Below are 8982 nucleotides of genomic sequence, written 5' to 3' on the forward strand. Positions count from 1 at the left end.
CCACAACGCCCGGCTATTTTTTGGCTGCAGCCGTCATTGTTGTTTTGGCGGGTCCGGGCTGGGGATTCGAACCCGCCACCTTAGGTGTACGTGGTTGGTGCCTTAGCCGGTTGAGCTATAAGCGCTGAGCCAAGACATTTATATTTTTTTGAGGCAGAGTCTCCCTATGTCGCTCTTTTTTGCTGTCCACAGAGCTTGTATCAAATATCTGTGACTATATTTCTCACAGGTATCTAAACTTACCATCTTTGTTTTCCAGATTCTTTTTCCATATTAGTATATGCTACCTCTATCCCTACCAGCCAAGCTACAAATCCAGGAATCACTTTGTTCCTTCTCCCTACTTTTAGTGCATGTTGAAGTCCTGTCCATTTTACCACTGTCATTATCTTGGCTCAAGAAACCGTCATCCCTAGGTTGTCCTCCATTACAACAAGCTTCCCAGCTCATCTCCCTGATCCACTCTGACCCATTTCTAATCCATTTCCCAACACTGTATTTTTTAGTATCTATATCTACCTATATATAGACATTTAAATTAATAGGCTTTATTACTTTTTTTAGAGCAGTTTTAAGTTTAAGAAAAGTTGATCAGAAAGTACAGAGCGTTCCCACGTTCCCTTCTTGATCACTTCCCTCTATTATTAACATCTTGTATTAGAGTGGTAATGTGCTGTGAGTGATGATCAGTATTGTTACGTTAATAACTAAAGCCCATCGTACTCTTTGTAGTCTTTGTGGACTTACAGTTCATTCCTTATGTTGTATGTTCTATGAGTTTTGGCAAATATGCAGTCACATATGTTCATCCTTACTGTCTCTCCTAGAGAAGTTTCACTACCCTAGAAATCCCTGTGGTCTGCCTTCCCTCCCTGTCCCTGACCTCTGGCAACTACTTTTTATTATCTTCATAGATTTCTCTTTTCCAGAATCCTTGCCATCATTAGGTGTTATTCAGTATTTTGGATTTTAGCCCCTCTAGTAGGGGTGTGGTGTAGCTCATTATGTTATAATTTGCAGTTCCCTAATGACAGGTGATGTAGAGCATCTTTTCATATGCTTATTTGCCATCTGTATATTTTCTTTGGTGAGGTGTCCATTCGTATCATTTGCCTATTTTGTAATTGGGTTTTTTGTTTCCTTATTGAGTGTTTTTATTTTTCTTAATGCTTCCTCCCTCTTCCCTCCCCTCCCCCTAGCTGGGGCTAGGGAGGAACTGACTGGGCTGGTTTTGATCTTATTGAGTTTTAAGAGTTCTTTATATATTTTGGATACCAGTTCTTCTTTATCAGGTATGTGTTCTGAAAATATTTTATTTCCTTCTTTTTCTTTTCTTTTCTTTTTTTTTTTTTTGAGACAGTGTCTCAAACTGTCACCCTGGGTAGAGTGCTGTGGCGTCAGTAGCTCACAGCAACCTCCAACTCTTGGGCTCAAGTGAGCCTCTTGCCTCAGTTTTTCTATTTTTAATAGTGAAAGGGTCTCCCTCTGGCTCAGGCTGGTCTTGAACCCGTGAGCTCAAGCAGTCCTACCTTAGCCTTCTAGAGTGCTCGGATACAAGTGTGAGCCACCGTGACCAGCCTGTTCTGCAAATATTTTCTTCCAGTTGTGCCTTACTATTTCATTCTCTGAAAAATGTCTTTCATAAAACAGTATTTTTAAATTTTAATGACCATATTTATGTGTAAATTTCTGGACTCTCTATTCTGTCCCATTAATCTATTTATCATTTCTTTTGGTAATACCACAATGTATCTTTTAAAAATAAAAATCTGCGGTGGTGCCTGTGGCTCAAGGAATAGGGCCATATGCTGGAGGTGGCGGGTTCAAACCTGGCCCCAGCCAAAAAAAAGAAATCTGATCAGATTGTCCCATTCCCCAGAACACTTCAGTGGCCTGTATTACTTTTACTTGATGAGGACACAGATAATTGAGACAGTCTGTATGTGACACTATGTGATCCTGTGATTCCCCTGCCCCTACTCCTACCCCTCGCCTGGCCTCATCCTAGCTCTTCCTCTAGTTATTGGGATTTTTAACTCAGTCATTCCAGCATGTTTTTCTTAAGTCTTTTATAATATTTTTAGAAACGAGATGGGAAAACAACAGGTCAATATTTATACAGTTAGGCTATAATTTTTCCTATGTCTGCACGGGAAAATGTCCCTAATGTTCTGAAGGGCTTCTTAGTTAAAACTGTTCCATTCAGCATTTAAATCAGGATTCAGAATGCATACCCAAATTGGCCAATTTTATAAGTAATACATTAGATGGCAGACTCCAGATTTTAAATGATTTTACTGTGGTGTCAGTAATTTAATGAGTTTACCAGAAATCACAATGCTCAGCTAATTATATTTCTAGAAACATATGATGTAGAACAAGGAAAGTACTCATATGGTGTATTCTCTGATGATTATGCTCTACATGAAGAGACTTTACTTCTAGATAATCACATTTTAGACCAACATTGGCAGGTTAGGAGGTGTTAGGTATATAGCCTGTGGTATAGTAGAATTCTGGATATGGAATTTCGTAAGTAAGCGCTCCAACTTGGCCTTGTTATACGTGGACCGCCTGGCTTTCAGCAACTTACCCTCTTTCAGACTCACTTTTCTCACCTTTAAAATGGCAGTATTGTCGTGGTGTACAAGGGAGACTGTATTTCTGATGCAGCATTATGCAACTATAAGCAGACCCATTCATCTGATTGGCAGGAGGACTTGAGAAACTGTTGTTTGGTTTGTTTTTTTAAAGGATAGAGGGCGGTGCCTGTGGCTCAGTGGGTAGGTGCCGGCTCCATATGTGGAGGGTGATGGGTTTAGACCTGGCCCTGGCCAAATTGCAACCAAAAAAATAGCCAGGAGTTGTGGCGGGCACCTGTAGTGCCAGCTACTTTGAGAGGCTGAGGCAAGAGAATTGCCTAAGCCCAGGAGTCGGAGGTTTTTGTGAGCTGTGTGATGCCACGGCACTCTACTGAGGACAATAAAGTGAGATAAAGGATAAGTAAATAAAGGATGGAGAAGTAAGAATTCTGGCAAAAAGGCACACTGTCGACTGGCCGGCTGGAGTGCTGGCGTCACGTCTTATGATCTTGATGCAGGTCATCTTCTTTTCATCAGATTTAACATTTAAGACTTTTGTGCTATTGTTATTTATGCACATTAAACAAAAGTCTAAAGTACACATTCTATGTAAAACAAAGTGTTAGCTAGATACTTTGAGGAGGTCAGTACCAGCTCGAAGAGAGGCTGGGTGAGGGGAAGTGATATGAGAGGAAGACTTGGCACGGGCGGGAGTGGTGCTGTCAGGACAAGTGCTGCTCCCCAGGGAGGTTGCCCTCGGCAGCTGGGCCTGGAGGCCATCTATGTCTGTTGACCCCACAGAGGGTAATGAGTAAGGATGACCTTATAGCAGCCTTAAATTTTGGAACATGTGGTTTTATTAATATCTAATCCTACCCATCAACTGGTTAGGCTTGAGAACCACAGCATTCTGGTGTGCTTCACTTGTTCCTGGTAACTGAAAAACTTTTCTCTGCAGTTCATGTTTACTTTAATGAATGTCAGAGGCTCTGGAAATATCTTAGGGGGCCAGTGCCAGTGTGACAGGGCATCAGTAATGATTTTCTGCCTCGAGACAAGTAACTCAGATGAATATTTTAGATGTGATCCTGCTTTTTCTCTTGAGTTTTCTTAACATTTCCATAAATTTTGGCCACTGAGCTGCTAAGATTATTAATAGAATAAGTATATATTTATGCAAGCTGTACATCCAGGTATTCTTATTTTTCAGTTACTTTTCTGGTAGTCATTCCTTGTCCCAAGTCATACTTCTCTGGCCAAAAGTTAGACATTTCCTCATTCCAGTGAAAGTTGTGTCAGCTCATGTACATATGCCTAGCTAGCCTCACGTACATAGCTTGCTAAGAGTGTGGGTTAATTTTAGAACTACTTTTTGGCTCAGTTTTAATACAGGAAAGATGAATAGAATAGACTTAGGATGTTTAAGCCATGCCAGATGTTGTTTATCCTTGGCACAGGAGTTGCTACACGAATGTTTCAGAGCTATTCAGACCACTGTGGTGGTCTGTTGGAGTGACAAAGATGGAAGTGACAGGCATTTCTCCCGTATTCATAAATTCCTTTAAACTATACATGTCTGAAGGGAAGGAATTTATATTTGGCTCATTCATTAATTAACTACCAAACCTGTACCGTTTATAAAATAATGTGGAGATGCAAAGATGAATTACAGAAGGATTCTTTGCCTTCAAGGATCTTAGTCTTGTTGGTGAATTAAGATATATGAATTACCTATTGGTATAGTCCAAGGTAATGAGCGAAATGGACCACATAATGGACCAAATAATACATAAATACATTATTTTTCATTTAGATTCTAAATGAAAAATAATTTCCATATGGAAGCAGAATGAATAGAGATTTTGATGCAATGGTGAAACTAGGGTTAACAAGCCATCATGGAGGAGATTCTTCAGAGCAGGGAGATGGAGAAATAAGTAGGAGTTAGAGGTACAAAAATTCAGGGGAAAGGCTGTGTGGAAGGTAGAGTCAATCCTTATAGTAACAGAGACAAGCAGGGGTAGAGCATATAAAGAAAATGGTGAGAAATCAGGACGTCTGAGCAAGAGCACGCACGAGTGGTGGTAAAAGGTGATTGTTGCAAGTTGTAGTAAGATGAGAAAAAAGATTGGAAGGTTAGAGTGGATTTGTCGTTTAAGACCTACTCACCCACACTGAGTGCTTCCAGCAGACACCATGGTAGAGAGAAATAAATTTGCAAGGGGGGCCTCAGCCTTTTTGAAGAACTGTGTGGTCACCCTTCTACGTATACCTGACCTTATGGTGGGAATTCTGGTCACTAAACTGGGAAACATAAATACAAAGGGAAATATTGGATCCCATGGGGGCAGCAGCCAAATGGTGTGGTGACCACAGTGGACAGCAGAGTCACAGTAGCAGGGGAGTGTGGTGACCACAGTGGACAGCAGAGTCACAGCAGCAGTCAGAATTGTCCATCTTGTAAAGACCTGTGGCTTCGGCTGTTTGATGATGGTATTCATAGAAGTGAAGTAAATAGGAAACCTATTAAATTTTTTGTTGCTGCCAGGGACGCTACGCCTCCCGGCACTGCATGAAAGAACCAGGCAGGACACAGATTGAAGTGCTAGCTTGCAAGAGATGGGCTAACCAGATGTGCTGGAGAGTCCTGAGCCCCCTCTGCAGCAGCTATTTATAAAGGTTATACACAACAGGTGTGGAGAGTTAAAGTGGTGCCACACAAGGGCTGCATGCATAAGGATCGTGTGCTTTCTCCTCACGTGTTCTTTCCCCACAACCCCCACTGAGCATCAATATTTAACACCTTCTTACTAACGAGTGACCCATCTTCTTTCATTCTGGAACACTGAGCGGCTTGGGGGTTGTTTGCCCCTAAGTCACAAAACATCTCGAGGCTTGCCAGGAGGCTGTCCTGTTCTCAATGTTTCCTTTTAATGTAGTAAGAATCAGTAACCGTCCTTGCAAGCATGGTGTCCATTCCTCTACAATTCTCACTTGATCTGTATAAGCAGAGAGGGTCTAGGTTAAGTGAACAAAATCTATCTTGAATCATAAATACAAAGAATCATGACCCCTCAATCAGTTTCCACACTCAAGGTTTTTACAGACCCAGAACCCACTGAGTATAGGAAGGCTGGATTCTCTTGAGGGGATGATCTCAGTACAGTGCCAAAAATTTGTGTTTTTTTTTTTTTTTTTTTTGAGACAGAGTCTCCCTTTGTCACCTTCAGTAGAGTAACACCAGGTGTCACAGCTCACAGCAACCTCCAGCTCTTGGGCTTAGGTGATTCTCTTGCCTCAGCCTCCTGAGTAGCTGGACTACAGGCACTCGCCGTAACGTCTGGCTATTTTTTTGTTGCAATTTGGCTGGAGCTGGGTTCAAACCTACCACCCTCCGTATATGGGGCTGGTGCCTTACTAACTGAGCCACAGGCGCCACCCAAAATTTGTGTTGTTAATCCTTTCCCAAAAGACCTATGGCCTTTTACCAGGGTAACTGTACATGGGGGAAAGAAAGTAATCAGACCTTTTGGGGACTGGTGGGGTCTGAACTGACACTAATTCCAGGGAGACCCAGAATGTCACTGTGGTCCACTAGTTAAGAGTAATATTATGGCTCGGCGCCTGTGGCTCAAGTGGCTAAGGCGCCAGCCACGAACACCCAAGGTGGCAGGTTTGAATCCAGCCTGGGCCCACCAAACAACAATGACGGCTGCAACCAAAAAGTAGCTGGGCATTGTGGCGGGCGCCTGTGGTCCCAGCTACTTGGGAGGCTGAGGCAGGAGACTCACTTGAGCCCAGGAGTTGGAGGTTGCTGTGAGCTGAAATGCCATGGCACTCTACCCAGGGGACAGCTTGAGGCTCCTGTCTCAAAAAAAAAAAAAAAAAGAATATTATATCAGCTCTCTGGATCTTTTGCCTTTCCTTATAAACTTTAGAATTACTTTGTTAATATCTACAAAATAGTTTTCTGAAATTTTGATTGGATTGCATTGAACCTATAGATCTAGTTGAGAAATGACATTGAGTGTTCCTGTCCATGAATATGGAATGTCTCTTCATTTATTTAGTTCTTGAGACTATTCATCAGTTTTATAATTTTCCTCATATAGGTTTTGTACATATTTTGTTAGATTTATATCCAAGTAGTTTATTTTCAAGGGTACTAATGTAAATGATATTATGTTTTTAATTTCTGTCTTCCTTGTTTATTGTTGGCATATAGCAAAGCCATTGACTTACTGACTTTTGTATATTTAACATTGTATCCTGCAACTTGACTAAAATTGCTTATTCCAGGAAGGTTTTTTTATCTCTTGTTCTCCCACTGATTAAAAAAAAAAGAACAGGCTTGAGTCTTTATCTCAGCAGGTAGGGTGCTGGCCACATGCACCAAGGCTGGTGGGTTCAAACTCGACCCAGGCCTGCCAAACAACAATGACAACTACAACAATAACAACAACGACAATGACAAAATAGCTGAGCATTGTGGCAGGTGCCCATAGTCCCAGCTGCTTGGGAAGCTGAGGCAAGAGAATTGCTTAAGCCCAAGAGTTACAGGTTGCTGTGACCTGTGATGTCACAGTACTCTACTGAGGGCGAAATAATGAGACTCTGTCTCAAAAAAAAAGAACAAATAAAACTGAATGCTGGTTTTCTGATTATGAAAGAATTAACTTAAACCTAACTTGGTAAACTAGCTTGCATGCTATTGCGGTCAGTCCTATTAACTCACAATCCTTCCCAAAGCTTAAATTACACTGTTGTTGCTGTTGATAGTACTATTGCACAACACTTACTTAGAAAACTCTAAAAAGCAGAAGCTCTTTTATTATTATAGCACCAAACTCATTTGCTGGGAATATCTCACCTGAACCAGTATGAAACTATGTAAATAGTCTTTTATTTTCCTACTAAGTATAAATATTCATATATTTTCAGTGTAGGAATGTTATTGTGTTGGGTATAGGATATTGCCCTAGATCCCAGTATGGGAAGTACAGAAGACAGGGGATTTGTTTAATAAACCTTTCTAAAAATCTGAAAATTCTGAACTTACAAATGACCTCAAAGGTTTCAGATAAGAGACTGTGGAGCTATGGTAATAAAGTAATGGAAGATGATGGTGGTAGTGATGGTGGTCTTGGTAGTAGTTAATTTTATTTTTTATATTCTAGTTAGTTTTATATTTTAAAAGGAAGAACATAAATTAAGTGTAACTTATTTGGGAGACCACCTATATTTAAAGATACCTTAAACTATTAGAAGGATGACCAAGCCTAGTCAGTTATCTTGGAACTTGGAGAATCCAGTGTTTTACCCCATTATTTGAAAATAGTGGCTAGAGTTCCGGGTTAGACCATAAAAACCTCAAAATATTATGTATTTTCAATAAGAAATATTTAAAAAGTAGTAGTATTTAAAAACTATTCTTAAAAGAATTCTTAAGCAGGCTGGACACAGTGGTTTATGTCTGTAATCCTAGCATTCTGGGAGGCCAAGGCAGGTGAATTCCTTGAGCTCAAGAGTTTGGAACCAGCCTAAGCAAGAGCAAGACCCTGTCTCTACTAAAAATAGAAGTAAAAAAAACTAGTAGGAAGTGGTGGCCCAGCTACTTGGGAGGCTGAGGCAGAAGAGGATCTCTTCAGCCCAGGAGCTTGAGGTTGCTGTGAGCTATGATGCCACCGCATGCTACCCAGGGTGACAGAGTGAGACACTGACTCAAAAAAAAAAAAAAAAAAAGAAACTTAAAATAAATAAATGATAATTTTTGAGCATTATATTCATTCTGAATTCTAGTGTTGAGAACTATTATTTCATTTGTCTAAGGTAGATTTCGTATTTTGTGGATGTTTCTTAGTGAATGGCTGTTTTTAAAGTACCACAGTGGGGCAGCACCTGTGGCTCAGTGAGTAGGGTACCAGCCCCATATACCGAGAGTTCAAGCCCGGCCCCAGCCAAAATGCAACAAAACATAGCCAGGCGCCTGTAGTCCCAGCTACTTGGGAGGGTATGGCAAGAGAATTGCCTAAACCCAAGGACTGGAGGTTGCTATGAGCTGTGAACCCACGGCACTCTACCAAGGGCAACAGAGTGAGACTCTGTCTCTAAAATAAATAAATAAAGTACCACAGTGTATGTGTCAATGACTCTCATAATTTAACACTCAAAAACCTGACTTTTCTTTTCTTTATATTTGATGCTATATAATCCACTAATAAAAAGCAACAGTGGGCTCGGCGCCTGTGGCTCAAGAGGCTAAGGCGCCAGCCACATACACCTAAGGTGGTGGGTTCGAATCCCCAGCCCGGGCCTGCCAAACAACAATGATGGCTGCAACCAAAAAATGGCCGGGCGCTGTGGCGGGCGCCTGTAGTCCCAGCTACTTGGGAGGCTGAGG

General features: G+C 41.2%; 1 protein-coding gene across 2 annotated transcripts in view; it reads left to right on the forward strand.

Annotated features, from left to right (window-relative positions):
- The window catches only part of SPIRE1 (spire type actin nucleation factor 1), a 205718-nt gene that overhangs the window by 67718 nt on the left and 129018 nt on the right, over window positions 1–8982 (forward strand). The window lies entirely within an intron of this gene.

Source organism: Otolemur garnettii, unplaced genomic scaffold (assembly GCF_000181295.1).
Source record: "Otolemur garnettii isolate 467f Iridium unplaced genomic scaffold, OtoGar3 scaffold00176, whole genome shotgun sequence".
NCBI classification, from domain to species: domain Eukaryota; kingdom Metazoa; phylum Chordata; class Mammalia; order Primates; family Galagidae; genus Otolemur; species Otolemur garnettii.